Here is a 15,553-nt window from a genome sequence, read left to right on the forward strand (position 1 = left end):
GAAATAAGAAAAGCCGAACTCAAAGCACTGTGTTGCCATTACGGGTACTTTGGCTGCAGCTGCTTTAAGATCTACTCAGCGGGCACAGAAAGTTGTATGAGGTCAGACAGGTTTGCGCTGTCTAAATAACAGTGTGCGAATTTAAATTTATTTAAATAAGATTATTTACAATGTAATACATGCTCCAAAAGCGTTAATACTGCACTGGCTGCTATTTGAAACGCCTTTAGAAATGACGCGTAATAGAGATTGATGCAGCTGGCTTTTATGCTTCACAATACATTGCAATCAGGAAAATAAACCAATTAGAAATATGCAATACAACGTCTTTGAGTTCGGCTATTTTTATTTCTTCTGCAGAACAACTGGTATGGGAATGTACTGATCTGCATAATTCGCGCTTTCGGTTTCTGATCGTTTTTATTGAGCGCTGCTCTGAACTTTACATTTGCTTGTGCTAGTTTTCCACATGAAAAAAAAGAGATTTCACTTTTTTCTTATCAACGAGTAGAAATAAATAAATTACATATAATTCAATATAAAAGCCACAGGCGAGTTGGCTGGGGGTTTAAGGCGTTGCGTTCAGGTCACAGTTTCCCCTCGGGTTTTTTGTTCGAATCCCACTTCTGAAAAAAAGGTTTTCTCGTTTTTCTCTGTGAAAAGACAATCAAGTTCTTAACAAATTTCATATATTAGACTTCCGCAATACGTTCTGGCTTTAACAGGAAACTGTGCGCTTCCACAGAAAGAGTAACAAGAGGAGACGTTTCCATGTTACTTGTAGACTTAGATAAAGGAACGTGGTGGTGAATGAAAGAGGCACAGACGGGATTCGGACCCGCGAACTTCGGTTTACGAGACCGACGCCTTACCACTTGGCCACCGTGCCGTCGCTGGGAGCGGGGTCAGCTTACTATATGTTGAATCAACCCTAGTAATTTTACTGTTGTAATAGAGGAACAAGAGGCGCAGTCGGTAGAGCTTGCGACCCTTAAGTTCAAAATCGTTGATTCATGGGTTGTTTGTGTCCTTTCTGATCCCTCTAATCTTTTAGTAGGACAGTGCAAGCAGGACGTGATAGGGTACAGTGACTCCCAATGTCATATGAGCTTTGTGTAATTTAGCTTTCTTAACGCTATGGGGCTCGATTCAAATATCGCTGTGAAAGGTTTTTTCTAGATTGAGGGTGATCTGCTCCCGAGTAATTATAAACACCTGAGCGTTTACTGTTTACTGTTGTGTTACTGTGATAAAGGAACACCGCACTTTATCAAAATACTGCTGCTTCCTAATTTTACATAATGGTATTTAGACCGGGGAGAGTGACTGCATTCCAAGAGGCTAAAAGTTGATTTCACAAAGCCCCCATTTAATAAAATACATTAGAAACCGCAAGGAAAACAGTATGTTTTAATAAGTCTTCTCCTGGTTTTATATTATTATAGTCTTTCACATTTGAATGCATACCTTACCGAAAATCTTACCTAGATTACAGGCAACACAAACAGTTCTTAATGCACAAAGTCTATTTATAGTTGACTTTCTGCTAATCACATCTAATAGTTCATGAATCTTCCTGCCCATCATGTGTCTGCTAAGCAGTTTCTCCATTTTCCTCCTCCTGTCATTGTCAGCAAGCACATCAAGATGGGAAAATGTAACAGGGAAAAAGAGTAGCTGGTAGGAGTGGGATTTGAACCAAAACCTCGATCTAGAGACAAGAATACCCATGAGAGCTAGAAAAACAGAAGTCCTTAATCAGGGTGCGTTAGAACACTCAACCATCCTGACAAGCAACTGGTAGGAGTGGGATTTGAACCCACACCTCGATCTGGAGACAAGAATACCCGTGAGAGCTAGAAAAACACAAGTCTTTGATCATGGTGCTTTGGTGGTGGTGGAGGGGAGTCCCCATTACCTGTAAAGCGCTTTGAATGGTGCTTTAGAACACTCAACCATCCTGACAAGTGATGGATGAATGGAGGTGTATTGAATACACCAGTAGTTCACCAACCTGAGTTGCTTTGCTGGAGAAGTGCCATGTTACATGTTGTAAACGTCAAACGTACAAACGTGTTGTACTTTCCAACCTTTGAGTAATATTTTCCAGAGCTAGGGCGCAGTTGTCTTCACAATCTGGATTATCTCAAAAGCAATGATGTCTGTGTAAAACAGATTTTATTTTCGGGAACCGACGTTGTATTGCATATTTCTAATTGATTTGTTTTCATTATTGTAATGTATAGTGGAGCATAAAAAAACATCTGCAAAAATCTCTATTACGCGTCTTTGGCATTTCAAATAGTAGCGAGAGCGAGGATCAAACCCCCCTCTTGGCGATAGTTGCCTCACGCTCTGAACAACCAAGTCCTGCTTATTCCCGCTGTGGGTCGTGGATGGTGTGTTTTGGTATTTACTCGAAATTACGGAGGATACATGGGACTGCATTTACCTGATAACATACCATGATCTCTAGTACCTAATGAGCTTTGATAATTCAGCTTGCTTATCGCTTTGGGCTCAATTCAAAAGTTGCAGTGAAAGCAGGAGCTGAGCAGGATTCTGTTTAAATGGAGCCAGATCTGTTCACAAGCGGGGAAACACTTCAGCGTTTACTAATTGAAGACCACAATCCGCTAAAACACCCCTGTTTCTTAGACTAAAAGAAGCTAAAAGCATTTTTGAACATGGGTTATATTGTAAATACTGTTATTAAAAAGCTTATTCGCATACTGTTGGTTATTTAGACGGTGCAAAACAGGCTGCCTTATAAAACTTTCTGTGCCCGTTTTGACCAAGGAGAAAGTATTTTCTGATGGAGCGCTATGCGAAAAGATTTAATTAGCTTTACCCCTGCCAATGATTCAGCATGAAGAAGTAAAAGTTTCAAAGGGAAAAGCAGCTCGCTAACACAGCCAATATTAAATGTACTTGCCGGCACACTATCACGTGCATTGGCTCAGAAGTGATCTCGGCAATGTTCCCAAAGTAAAGCTGAAAGTGCCAAAGAGCATTTCTGTTGAGAAAACTGCCTTGATGTTAAGCTTAGAAAGCCTGTCTTTTAGATGTTCTATCTCTAAACACCTTGTGCAGCCTCCCAACAGACTAACAAATATTTTTTTTGAGAAATGGGCACACACCCGGAAGACAATAACGTTTATCTACATTCGAGTATGTGAATAACAATTTAACAGAAAAAAGTTTGTAAATGAGATTTTGCAAAAATTCAATAAATCGTCTATAAACAGTAAGAAATTATTAAGAAAGTAAGATATTGTTTTATTTTATAAACTTTAAGACAATGAAGAGAGTTTACAGGTCATCCTTCGCTTTTGCTCTTTCAACTTAAGCGTTCAGGATCCAAGCCCATGTGCGGATGGTTGTATTTCTTAAAGTAACTTGTAATCATCAAAAGTTGTTGTGTAGTCCTTCAGTTCTTTCTCGAGTTGTACCATGGATATTTTATACGATCAATACTTTTCATGATCATTTGCATTTTCCGTTTCAAACGGAAAAAGTTCAAAGTGTCCTTATAACTGTGCTCCACATCTACACGAGAGCGCTTGTAAGAGTACAGGACATGCAATGAGGAGTTTGTGCAGCTTTCAGCTTAGTGCGGAGTCCAGAGGAAGGACTCACTCGCTGAATGATCTCTCAAGAAATTCAAAGGGTGTTTTCTGCAAAAGCCATGACAAGTGTGAAGAACAGAACGAAATGTTTTGGAGTTACATTTAAAACAGGAGAGAACACTGTAGTACTTCGAGTGTGTCTAAATTTAATTGTGTAAACCTAGCTGTCTATAAACACAGACAAGGAGTTCTCACACAACAGAAGATTGCGATGTGAGCACAATAATATGAAACACTTGGAGATGCCAGGGATTGAACACAGGACCTCATACATGCAAAGCATGCACTCTACCATTGAGCTACATCCCCAACAGAACAGCTTGTGGAACTGACTTAGAGATGTGCAGATGCTCACTGACCACAATCCACCACTCACGAAGAATGTCTGCAGTTTCCCACTTTCGCGTTTCCTCTAATACAGAGTAAATTCATGGGAATGAAGAAATAAGGAAGGAAAAATAGTCACATCTAAGCTTCCAGAGACCGGTTAAAAATGAATCAGTTATTTTTATATCCAGTCACATGGACGACGGCCCAGTGGGCAAAAGACGTATAATATACGTCTATTAAACGCATACCTTAGACGTCTAAATGTGGTCCGCAATTCGTCTAGAATGAAATTCTAATATATGTCTATTGTTATACGTCTATGATAAGGTGTTCATTATACATAAATGGTTGGAGTTCTATTATACGGATAAATTTAGAGCACTATTATACATATATGATTGGAGTTCAGGATAACTTTAGAGGACTATTATACGTATATGGTTAGAGGTCTATTCTATTATTATTTGCAAACCCTGTCTAATTGTCCTAACAGTTAGAACCAGAAACCTATTATTTTCAGTGTCCAGATCTCCTGGCCCCCTGCCTTGCATATGCATTCTTCAAGTAACACATTGTGTGTTCCTTTATTTCTTTAAAGGTAGGGTGGGACTTCAGCACCGCAGCTAGGAGAAAATTATATAATATTACTACCCAAATAAATGATGATTAATATCTTCTTTAGTATAATCTCAAAAATGAACCATTAAGGTTAACTAAGCTCAAAGCTATAATAAACGTATAAAATTTGGCTTGCATCATAGCAGTTGAGCAATAAAGTCTGTCCTAATTAAAGAGTACCCAAAGTTTGAAAGTACAACATAGAATAAGAATAATTAGAGAAACGGCAAAACGATTTTGTGTCATCTTCCCCTTCACACTATTTTTATGTGCCATTTTTTGCTTATTAACGTACTATTTTAATCAAAATAATATTAAGTAAGATCTGTATGTATTCAGATAGTATTATTATTATTATTTATACTTACTCGTCAAAAGAGGATTGCTGAGATATTTGCGGATTTCTTCTACGATTGAAAAACGTGTCCAAAATGGTGACCAACGAATACTAGCAATGCATTGTGGTATATAACCGGAAAATATACCACAACGTATGCGTTTATTAATGTTGTCGATATTATGGTTGAAATTTAACATTGATAATACATCGCAGCTATGTGCCCCCTACTATGAGCTGATGTGGAATTTTAACGCATGCAGTTAGTAAGGAAACGGTCACTGTTGTAAGGTATTATATATAATGACATTATGGAATAGGATGGGGACAGGCCTGGTGTCACGGGGGGAGGGAGGAGTGTCGCCCCTTCAGTTTTGGGCAAAAGGATTTACTTAACTTGTAATAAAAAAATAGTTGTACTTTGTCAATGGCCAAACATTTATTTTACACGTGTAAAATAAATATAGTACATATAGTAATAAATATAGAAAATACAGTAATAAATATAGTAAATTAATTAATTACTACGTAAATAATTTACTTCGTACACTGTGCAGATGGCTGTATACTCCTAGTTGCAGCACCCACGATATATACAGTAAAAAGCCTCAGGCACTGTGTTAGATGTGTTTTCGACGTTATATATGCGTTTATTAATGTTGTCGATTTTACGGTTGCAATTAGATGTTGATAATACGTCGCAGCGACGTATACACAGATGCAGCCATTCAAAATGGGTGGGGTATTTCGTGGTATACCCCGGTGGGCGTGTCACATTAAAACGCAGTATCATGCAGTATCACGCAGTGTATCGCGTCATTTGAGGTCATGCTGGAACCTCTCATGTACAGCATTTGAGCTTGGACAAAAGTTGGACAAAAGTACACAACCTACCTTTATCAGAAATATTTATGCATCAAAGCCTTTACCGAAGATATTACTAATAGTATTAATAATGAATGACTTTGGACAAGCTGTAAACTCAAAGTATTATGCTGGTCCACATTCTTTCTAACCGTCATTTTAAACGAAAATACTTTTAGTTTTTTCTTTGACAAACACCACAGCATTTCGTGGATAATTTCTTAAGCACATTTGTACAAGCACTTGGAATCTGTCCAAGCCCTACTTTGTCAGGCATTTTCTTTTACTGCAACGGACATAAAAACTCCCTTGCTTTTAACAGAGCGTTTCATAATTTCTAACTACGAAAATTATTTAAACTGCAACACTTATCATTCAACCAGGGCTCAAAATATCACAAGGATCCTCAAGAGGACATCAAAGACTGTATTAAAAGATACTTGTATCAGATACATGAGAATCCAGGCTTTTTTTCTCAACACTTTCTTTTCCGTATACCAGATATTATGGAACTACTTCAGAAGGCTGTCAGCCAGTCAGATTCCAGGAATCAGTACTTTAAAGAAAATTCGATTTCTCCCTAAACATTTTAAGCATCGAAGTCTTTAACTAACATGTGAAATAGTGGCAGTTTTAAGCTTTTCTGCTAATATAATATGGAATTGCGTATCTAAAGAAATTAATAACGATATGATTATATTTGTGTACTGCGACAGGGCTGTGTAGGGCTGTTTCGCCTCACAATCAGACAAATGCAACATAAATTGGGCTGTGTAGTCTTCTAAGTATCTTAATAAACTTTCAGCATAGCTTTCTCCCCGTTTAGATTTATTTTTCTTGGGATCTTGGGATCAAACGTGGAAAGATTAGATTGTAATCGTTTTTATTTTTTAAATACATTTTAGAAAAGTGTAATCTATACTAAAAAGCTGTACACCACCTGCTATAAAGATACATATTGTAATACTTTCGGTCTCAGATAGGACGGACACAGAGTTAAAGCAAGTTAAAGCCTTGATTTTATATATCACCTTTAAAAGTGGCATCACCAAGCAATACAGATTACAAAGTAAATACCCAACACTGATTGCACCCATCTGTCATGTTAATAAAGACCTTTAAATTGAATTTAGTTTTATTACTTGTTTTTCAGGAAGTTAAAAAAAAACACTTGAATTACTTATCCAGTCTCTCGAACTAAAATTATTTTTCAATCAATGCAACTAACATCGGGCAACGTGTTTTTTTTAATCCAACATTGACAGCCACATCTTAAATCTTGTCAGTCAGCTCTTTTTTCTCTATCTGAATTGTGGCGATTCAAACAACCTGGGATAACAAGTGGTCTCAAAGTCACCGAGCTCACAGAGCTTCAACAACAGATGACAATTTCCTTAGTCCTTCCTTAGTCTTCCTGAAATTGTCAGATTATGAGTGAACAAAAGCATTTTATTAAAAACACGTTTGTGTTTGTTTGGGAGCTATATTATGTATTTTTCATATGTAAGAAATAATGATGTGTTCCTGCTTACACATTGCACGACTTTAAAAGCTAGAAAAACAGGTTTCGATTCACATTATCTGGCGAGCCTTGTTTTGTCAAAGGAAAATTCTATTCTACTCTGAGAATGTAGGGGGAGGAAGAATGTCCCTTGTCTTTTTACTTACTCCAATACACCAATGCATTAGCATGTTAAAGCGATTTCATTGAGGAGCCTAGCTTTCTTAACTAGTAAGTACTGTACTTACTGGGTTTTGAAGGGGGGGAGGTGTCTTTTGCTGGAAATCTCGCCCCCTTCTACTTTGAAAATACCTGTGAAACAGGTTTAATTCGTCACAGCCAGCACTCCCGCAGAGAGGGGGGTTGTACTTGCAGTGCATCGGTATAGATGGGAAAGCCAGAGCCGAGTCAAGTCTAGCCATGTGTGAGTCTAGTCTCACAGAGCTTCAACAGCAGATGACAACTTGTGAGTTTGATTAAGAATGAATAAAAACATTTCATTAATAACGCGTTTGCGTTTGTCTGGGTGCTGAAAAAGTAAAAAACAATTACTTTTTGACAATGAAGAACTGTGTGTGTGTCTCTCTCTCTGCTGGCGTTTGTAATCGTTTTTATTTTTAAATACATTTTAGCAAAGTAATGTACCATAAACGTATTGTGAGACATATTTGGGTTAACATGTTCAGTGTTCAGTGTGTGGTAATTTGTTTGGTGCAAGTGAAGTTTTATTTAAAATCTGACCCAGGGAAAAGTGTGGTGTGGACGGCTGAGGAGAGAATGCAGGCTCGCGCTGTGTCCGTTATTCTTTTTGTCTTTTTGAGCCAGTGAAAGCTCTGTTGTCCTTCACATGAATGCCTGAATCATTGTACCGAACCCAGGATTTTACAGTATTTTTTTCTTTAGAATACAAATAACAGCAACATACAGTTTAAATAATATGTTGATGTTCCAAAATTAATAAAGTTTATGACCTTTATGACCTTTGTTATGCTCTTCGTTAATGTCTAAGCCGGAACACATCATTATATCTCATTTTGTATTTCTTTAAAAAAAAAATTGTTTGCCCAGCCTAACAGTAATGTTGTTATTGTTTTTATCCTGTAAAGCGCTTTGAGGAGCCACCTTTAAAGGCGCCATATACAATAAAGTTCATTATTATTACTATTGTTAATTTGCTGGACAGAGAGGTGAACATTATTACGCAGAAGACAAAGATAGCGATTTACGTTGGATTGTGCATTGTGCTGCTATAATACAGTTTTAAATAATTAAAAGTCTAAACACTATCAGCTTTATTTATGGGTTTTAAATAAAGGCGATTTAAACGCGATTTAAATCAATATAAATGTTTATATTGCAATGCATAGGTGACTATTCATTGTTATTAAAATGACTTAAATTCGATCATGTTGTGATATTTAGAAATATAAATTTGTTTGGTGCGAGTGAAGTTTTATTTAATCTCTGACCCAGGGAAATGTTTTATTTTTTCAAAGAAATGTGATATATAGTATATTCGACGAATCACTGCCCACTGGGTGTGCGGACCTTTTCTTATTTACCTTGTGCAATCGTGTTTCATAAAATGTAATTGTATTATAGCATGAACCCCTGGCGATTTTCTTGATACGTTATATGTGCTCTTGTTTGTATTGTATGTATTTTTGTTGTACAAATAAAAAGTAAAAAGCACAATTTTCCGGATGCAGCTGCTGTAAAAAAAATGAGATCAAGGGTGCTGTACGCAGAGGTCTGAAGCCTGCTCCACAGAAAAACTTTATGTTAAAGAAGTCGAGATCTCACCATGAGAGGGGAAGCATCTCAGAAAAAGCAGGTGCAGTCGGTTCCACAGTCATAACGCCACGAAGTTGGATGAAAAGAGCAAGAGCCACCCAGCTTCCTCCAGGCAAGTAATGAGACAAAGAGACAAGGCACAGCGGGTAGTGTGGCTGAGCAGTCTAAGGTGCTGGCTTAAGGCTCCAGGTTCTTTGGGGGCATGGGTTCAACATTTGTCTTTCATCTTTCGCAAGCTGTATAGATTTCTTTAAAAACAAGTTGTTGCAGAAAGGAAACGAACACTTGCATTCACGTAAATTAAAAGGCATGGGATTTGCCTATAACGATAAACTCTGTACAGTAAGACATGAATAAAGGCACCGCTGGGAATCGGACCCAGGATCTCCTGTTTACTAGACAGGTGCTTTAGCCAGCTAAGCCAATTAAGCTAAATCTGTTCCACAGATGTGCAGTGTGCCTTTCCTCTTGTCGTATTCAAGAGTACTGACTGCGTGAGCTCCTCACTGTGTGTCCTGTACTCTACTGTGAATTCATTTAGATCATCTACGTGGAGTACAGTGACAAGATCGCCTGGAATATTTTCACTGAGTAAGTCATTGAAGAAAACAGAAGATGTCAGAGTGGCCTCATCAACAATCCACTCAGGCAGCGCTCCTCTGTAAAGTGCCGTTCGTTCACATCGATTGGCTTTTTTTTTGCCTTCATTCGTGCAAGTAGTACAGGCAGACGCCCCTATTCTGCCGTGACCCAGATTCGAACCAAGGTTGTTGTGACCACAACGCAAAGTACTGACCACTATACGATCATGGCAAGTTACCAAAACACACGCTGGGGGTGGAAAAGGCTGTGCTCTCTCGTGTGACAGGAGTCACCTGCTCCTGCTTTCCAAAAGATCAGCACCATGTACGAAAGAGCCGCATTAAAACCACTCAAACGTGCAAAATGTGCGAGAAGAGGGGGCTCTTGTTTCCACCTGAAGACTTCTCGCATGTGAGACGAACTGATCATTGCTGCAGCTCAGAAACCTGCAGGAGGTGGGAGGGGTACTCTCGTAGACAGTGCTGACCTTCGGCAAGAGGATTTATACTCTCCAAGATGATATTTGCACTTTCTGGAGAGGAGATTTTCTCCACTTCAGTAGCCCGATTTTGTCGATTGCGTGGAGAGGGCTGTAGAATGTGGCACCGCCTTTCCTGCTCTGTCCATGAAAAGCGTGCTGGTCTCTGGAGAATGAGCAAGGTCCATCAGCGCACTCCAATAAAGGCACTGGAAGCTGCTGAATCGCATTGGCGAAGCTCAACACTGGGCCACTGGGCACAGCTTCCCACCGTTTCCGTAGTGTTGTGGTTATCACGTTTGCCTCACACGCGACAGGTCCCTGGTTCAAAACCAAGCAGAAACAAACTGGCTCCTTTTGTCGCCATGCATACTGTTTGGGGATTCGCCTAGCGCTGTGATTGAACAGACCCACTCACCTCTTAGTGTGCACAGTGCATGTCGCAGCGCTTCCTGCTTTCACTTCAATGCGCGTCCTGATGTACCCCGGTCTCCCGCGTGACAGGTGGGGATAATCACCACTATACTAACGAGGAAGACATCGCTCTCTCCGACCCCCGGCATCATATCCCGACCCACCATGCTGGAAGCCGACGCGTGCTGTGATTCCTTTATGGAGCAGAAATGAAAACCGAGGAGCCGAGAGATCATTTCAGCATTTCGCATGTGAATGGAAAACACAAACGACCAACTTGGAATGACTTGCTTTTGACGCTTTTCAAAGCATTCTTTGTGCATCAAACAGACCCACTCACCTCTTAATGTGGAGGGATCTGCACAGTGCATGTTTCCTGCTTTCACTTCAATGCGCGTCCTGATATTGATTTTTTTTCGTGTGCCGTGCGGAGGCTCTGAAAGCGAGAGCAATGAAAAGGTGCACGGCGCTGTGAAAGAAACAGAGGTAAAGACGTCTCTATACATGGATGACGTCACCCTCCTCCTCTCTGACAATGCCTCAATTAGCAGAGCACTGCAGTGTTGTGATCAGTTCTCTTTGGCTTCCTCTGCAAAAATTAACAAATCTAAGAGTGAGATTTTTTATCAGAACTGGAGGGAGCCAAAAGAAGGACATGATCTCAGGCTGCAAGAGAAGAGAATTAAGGTCCTGGGGGTGTATTTTGGAGAAGAGATAGGAACAGTAAATTGGCAGAACAAATTGCCAATCTTAAACAAAAAACTGATGCAATGGAAGGACCGAGACCTCACCATGACAGGGAAGGTGCTGGTCATCAAAGCCGAGCTCTTGCCTGTCTTGAATTTTCTGGCTTCTACCTTCCCAATCCAACACCGTGTTGCGGCGGCGCTGAGGAGATTGATGTTTCAATTTCTATGGGGTGGGAAGCAGGAAAGACTCAGAAGGGAAATAATGTACAGGCCGCTACCCTCAGGGGGGAAGTCTGTCCCAGATATTGCTACGAAGCTACGAAGCAGAAAATCTGTGGGAAATAGAGAGCATAGGTCAATATCTCAAGAAACTGTGAAAAACATTATCATGTTTAAGTAAAGAATGTGATTTGAACCAGAAAAAAAGAAATTGTTGCTATTTAACTGGTACCGTGTCAAAATGTAATGAGATGTGATCATATATACTGTTTTAAGTATGTATATTAATGTGAAGCTTTCTAATTTGTGATGTCCTGTATTTTTTTTGTGAAAAGAAAATAAAGTTCATAAAAATCGAAATCGGTTCACCCAGGGCGAGGCTCGGCCATTGCACTCCGGCTGTGCTGACCCCTGCGAATTCCCCAAATGTGGGAATCTCGACTGCATAATTTCTGGTAGTGGGGGACTGCGTTCGCGCTCTCCCCTGATGTGCTTGGTCCAATATCGGATACGGAAGAGTTACGACACCATGAGCTGCGATACGATCCCAGTTCGAAGGGAGTCGATTCCACTGCTGGTTCTCGGTTTCTTTTAGTTAGAGGTCCGGAGAAGCATTTCAAGCTCGTTGCACTACTCCTTCCGGACATTCATTCCCTTTTCAAAGTCAGTCGTTTTGCTGTAGTCTGCATTATTTAGGCTGATTATCGAGGTTAGCCTTTATTTGGTCATGGGGGCCTCGGTACTGTATGCTAATTCTCAAGACAGTTTCACCCGTTTTCTGATTGCTAGGTTCTGTACCAGTGCAGACATGTCAAACAGTGAATGGCTGTACCTCTATTGTATCCCTGCTCAATTAATGAAATCAGCAATAAATGAATATATGTATAGTTATACGAAAAACAAGTGGTTTATCGACTCATCTTCATTTGCAGATTTAGAGGCAGATTCGATATTCGTTTTACAAATGGGTTTTTTTTTATATGGGTCACACTCATGCCATAGCAACAAAACATCTCTAGAAATGAGGCTATAGGTCACCTTTCCATCCTCCAGGTTTTCTTCCCAAAGCCTAAGGCACCAACGGTGACCCCTGCTGGCCGAGAGAGCAAAAGCTTGCAGCACCTGGTATTCCCAAGCAGTCTCCCATGCAAGCACTAACCAGGCCTGACCCTACTTAGCTTCAGAGATCAGACACGTTCAGGGTGGTGTGGCCGCAGGCGAAAGTAATAGCACCTGACTCGCTACTTGAAGCTGTGTGTGGCTGGGGTTCCGTGCCCCCCGAGCTTGACTGAAGTATCGTTCGTGTGCAACTCTTTGGAAAGGAGCTGCTTTCCAAATTGCATTGCGTACCTGGATGTTGGCGAATGTGCTCCCTTGTGTTGGCTTGTCCCGCACTGGAGGAGAACAAACAAACTGCTCGGAGGAGCACAAGGCAAGTCTTCACAAGACAAAAACCTCCAGTGCACACATGTCAAACAGTGAATGGCTGTACCTCTATTGTATCCGTGCTCAATTTGGGTGGGCAAAACGAGAAAACGAGAGTGCCGTTTCCTACACATCTGCAGTCACCAATGCACATTCGCAGCATTTCCCGGGACGCAATTTGGCCTCATTTGCATAACAGCAGACCGGCAGATCGCTACGCAAGCTCGCGTCGTGCGCCTGCCACACAACGAACAAACACCGGAGCCTTTTCAGCAATTTCCAAAAAACGGGCCTGCTCGCCTGCCCACAAGGCTCCATCTCTTACCCGCTCTCCAGAGCCTGCTGTCTTCTGCGCTGTTCTCTCGGCACCGCTGCAGCGCACACAACTCCTGTAGCGCGGGGAGAAAGTTTCCACTCTCCGCCGCAGGGAAGGCTCGCTCCGTGCGCACACGTCCTTTCAATGCCAGTTCAACAAGTGCTCCGCATTAGCAGCGTCGGGGCTCCGGCGTGTCGCACCTCACCTCGCACAGCCCCCTCCTTGAATGTCTCGCGCTGGGCATGCCCCGCTCTTCTCCACCTCATCTTATCGCGTGTGACCACCGACAATGGCCACAATGCCGGGGAATGGCACCTGTAAAGTGTTAATTGGGGCACAGGAACAGCCCGTCTCGTCTCGGGGGCCGGCTTCAAAGACAATACAGCAAACACAGCGGGGCGGGGGAAGTAGACGACACGACACATGCAGGTACATTCAGCTCCGGTGGGAACGAGTCATTTGTCGGTCTTTTAGTGTTCCCCTTTACCAATCAGTCGGGGTCTCCTCCTAATCCCCGTCTCATATGTAACAATCAATGACGAGGCCCCCCTGTCCCGCGATATTGTATTTGTCTCCTGGCCGCTAGCTGGCGCCGTGAGATTTAGTACTCGCGCAAGAGACCGGGGGCAGAGCGCCCCCCACAAAGTGTGCGCTCCAGGTTCCCTCTCGGGGCTCTGCAACACAGCGGAAAGGCAGCGAGAAGGAGCCTCTTGCTCTGACGCCGCAAGGCCACAGGAGGGCGGAAGCACCGCGCGCCCGGCCGACGTGTTGGACCGGTGCGCTTTATGTGCTGAAATAAACACGCGACAGCCCAGAAATGTTTTCAGAGTGCTGTGCACTGGAGGTTTTTGTCTTGTGAAGACTTGCCTTGTGCTCCTCCGTGCAGTTTGTTTGTTCTCCTCCAGTGCAGGACAAGCCAACACAAGGGAACACATTCGCCAACATCCAGGTACGCAATGCAATTTGGAAAGAGGCTCCTTTCCAAAGAGTTGCACACGAACGATCCTTCAGTCCAACTCGGGGGGCACAGAGCCCCAGCCACACACAGCTTCAAGTAGCGAGTTAGGCGCCATGGCTTGCGCTTGCGGCCACACCACCCTGAATGTGCCCAATCTCGTTTGATCTTGGAAGCTAAGCAGGGTTGGGCCTGGTTAATACTTGGATGGGAGACTTCCTGGGAATACCAGGCGCTGCAAGCTTTTGCTCTCTCGGCCAGCAGGGGTCGCCGTTGGTGCCGTAGGCTTTGGGAGGAAATCCTGGAGGATGGAAAGGTGATCTATAGCCTCATCTCTAGAGATGTTTTGTTGCTATGGCATGTGTGTGACCCATATAAAAAAAAAAAAACGTTTGTAAAACGAATATCGAAGCTGCCTCTAAATCTGCAAATGAAGATGAGTCGATAAACCACTTGTTTATCGTATAACTATACATATATTCATTTATTACTGATTTCATTCATTGAACACGGATACAATAGAGGTACAGCCATTCACTGTTTGACATGTCTGCACTGGTACAGAACCTAGCAATCAGAAAACGGGTGAAACTGTCTTGAGAATTAGCATACAGTACCGTGGCCCCCATGACCAAATAAAGGCTAACCTCGATAATCAGCCTAAATAATGCAGACTACAGCAAAACGACTGACTTTGAAAAGGGAATGAATGTCCGGAAGGAGTAGTGTAACCAGCTTGAAATGTTTCTCCGGACCTCTAACTAAAAGAAACCGGGAACCAGCAGTGGCTTTCGAACTGGGATCCTAACGCAGCACGTGGTGTCGTAACTCTTCCGTATCCGATATTGGACCAAGCACATCAGGGGAGAGCGCGAACGCAGTCCCCCACTACCAGAAATAATGCAGTCGAGATTCCCACATTTGGGGAATTCGCAGGGGTCAGCACAGCCGGAGTGCAATGGCCGAGCTTCGCCCTGGGTGAACTGATTTTTTAAGAACTTTATTTTCTTTTCACAAAAAAATACAGGACATCACAAATTAGAAAGCTTTACATTAATATACATACTTAAAACAGTATATATGATCACATCTCATTACATTTTGACACGGTACCAGTTACATAGCAACAATTTCTTTTTTTCTGGTGTAAATCACATTCTTTACTTAAACATGATAATGTTTTTCACAGTTTCTTGAGATATTGACCTATGCTCTCTATTTCCCACAGATTTTCTGCTTCCTCCCTCCCTTCTCTCCACAGATCTCTGAGGTAATAGTTCTCTCGGGTGATGAACAGGGCCAGGCTACCTGCTGCCTTGACTGGGACCTCGATGCCTTTGAACAGCCCCATGTTCCTCACTCTCCACAGGGCGTCTTTCCCACTGTTCACCACGGCCCAGAT

General features: G+C 41.9%; 5 non-coding genes across 5 annotated transcripts; 2 read left to right on the forward strand and 3 right to left on the reverse strand.

Annotated features, from left to right (window-relative positions):
- Nucleotides 1-817: 817 nt before the first annotated feature.
- On the reverse strand, nucleotides 818-889 carry trnat-cgu (transfer RNA threonine (anticodon CGU)). The gene has a single exon. It is a non-coding gene; the product is annotated as a tRNA-Thr (tRNA).
- Nucleotides 890-3,866: 2,977 nt separating this feature from the next.
- Nucleotides 3,867-3,938, reverse strand: trnaa-ugc (transfer RNA alanine (anticodon UGC)). Its single transcript has one exon. It is a non-coding gene; the product is annotated as a tRNA-Ala (tRNA).
- A 7,833-nt stretch (nucleotides 3,939-11,771) lies between these two features.
- On the forward strand, nucleotides 11,772-11,942 carry LOC138243554 (U1 spliceosomal RNA). Its single transcript, XR_011192209.1, has one exon. It is a non-coding gene; the product is annotated as a U1 spliceosomal RNA (small nuclear RNA).
- A 2,334-nt stretch (nucleotides 11,943-14,276) lies between these two features.
- LOC138244738 (5S ribosomal RNA) lies at nucleotides 14,277-14,395 on the forward strand. Its single transcript, XR_011193353.1, has one exon. It is a non-coding gene; the product is annotated as a 5S ribosomal RNA (ribosomal RNA).
- A 616-nt stretch (nucleotides 14,396-15,011) lies between these two features.
- LOC138243606 (U1 spliceosomal RNA) lies at nucleotides 15,012-15,176 on the reverse strand. Its single transcript, XR_011192261.1, has one exon. It is a non-coding gene; the product is annotated as a U1 spliceosomal RNA (small nuclear RNA).
- Between the last annotated feature and the right edge of the window lie 377 nt (nucleotides 15,177-15,553).

Source organism: Lepisosteus oculatus, chromosome 14 (assembly GCF_040954835.1).
Source record: "Lepisosteus oculatus isolate fLepOcu1 chromosome 14, fLepOcu1.hap2, whole genome shotgun sequence".
In the NCBI taxonomy this organism is placed as follows: Eukaryota; Metazoa; Chordata; class Actinopteri; order Semionotiformes; family Lepisosteidae; genus Lepisosteus; species Lepisosteus oculatus.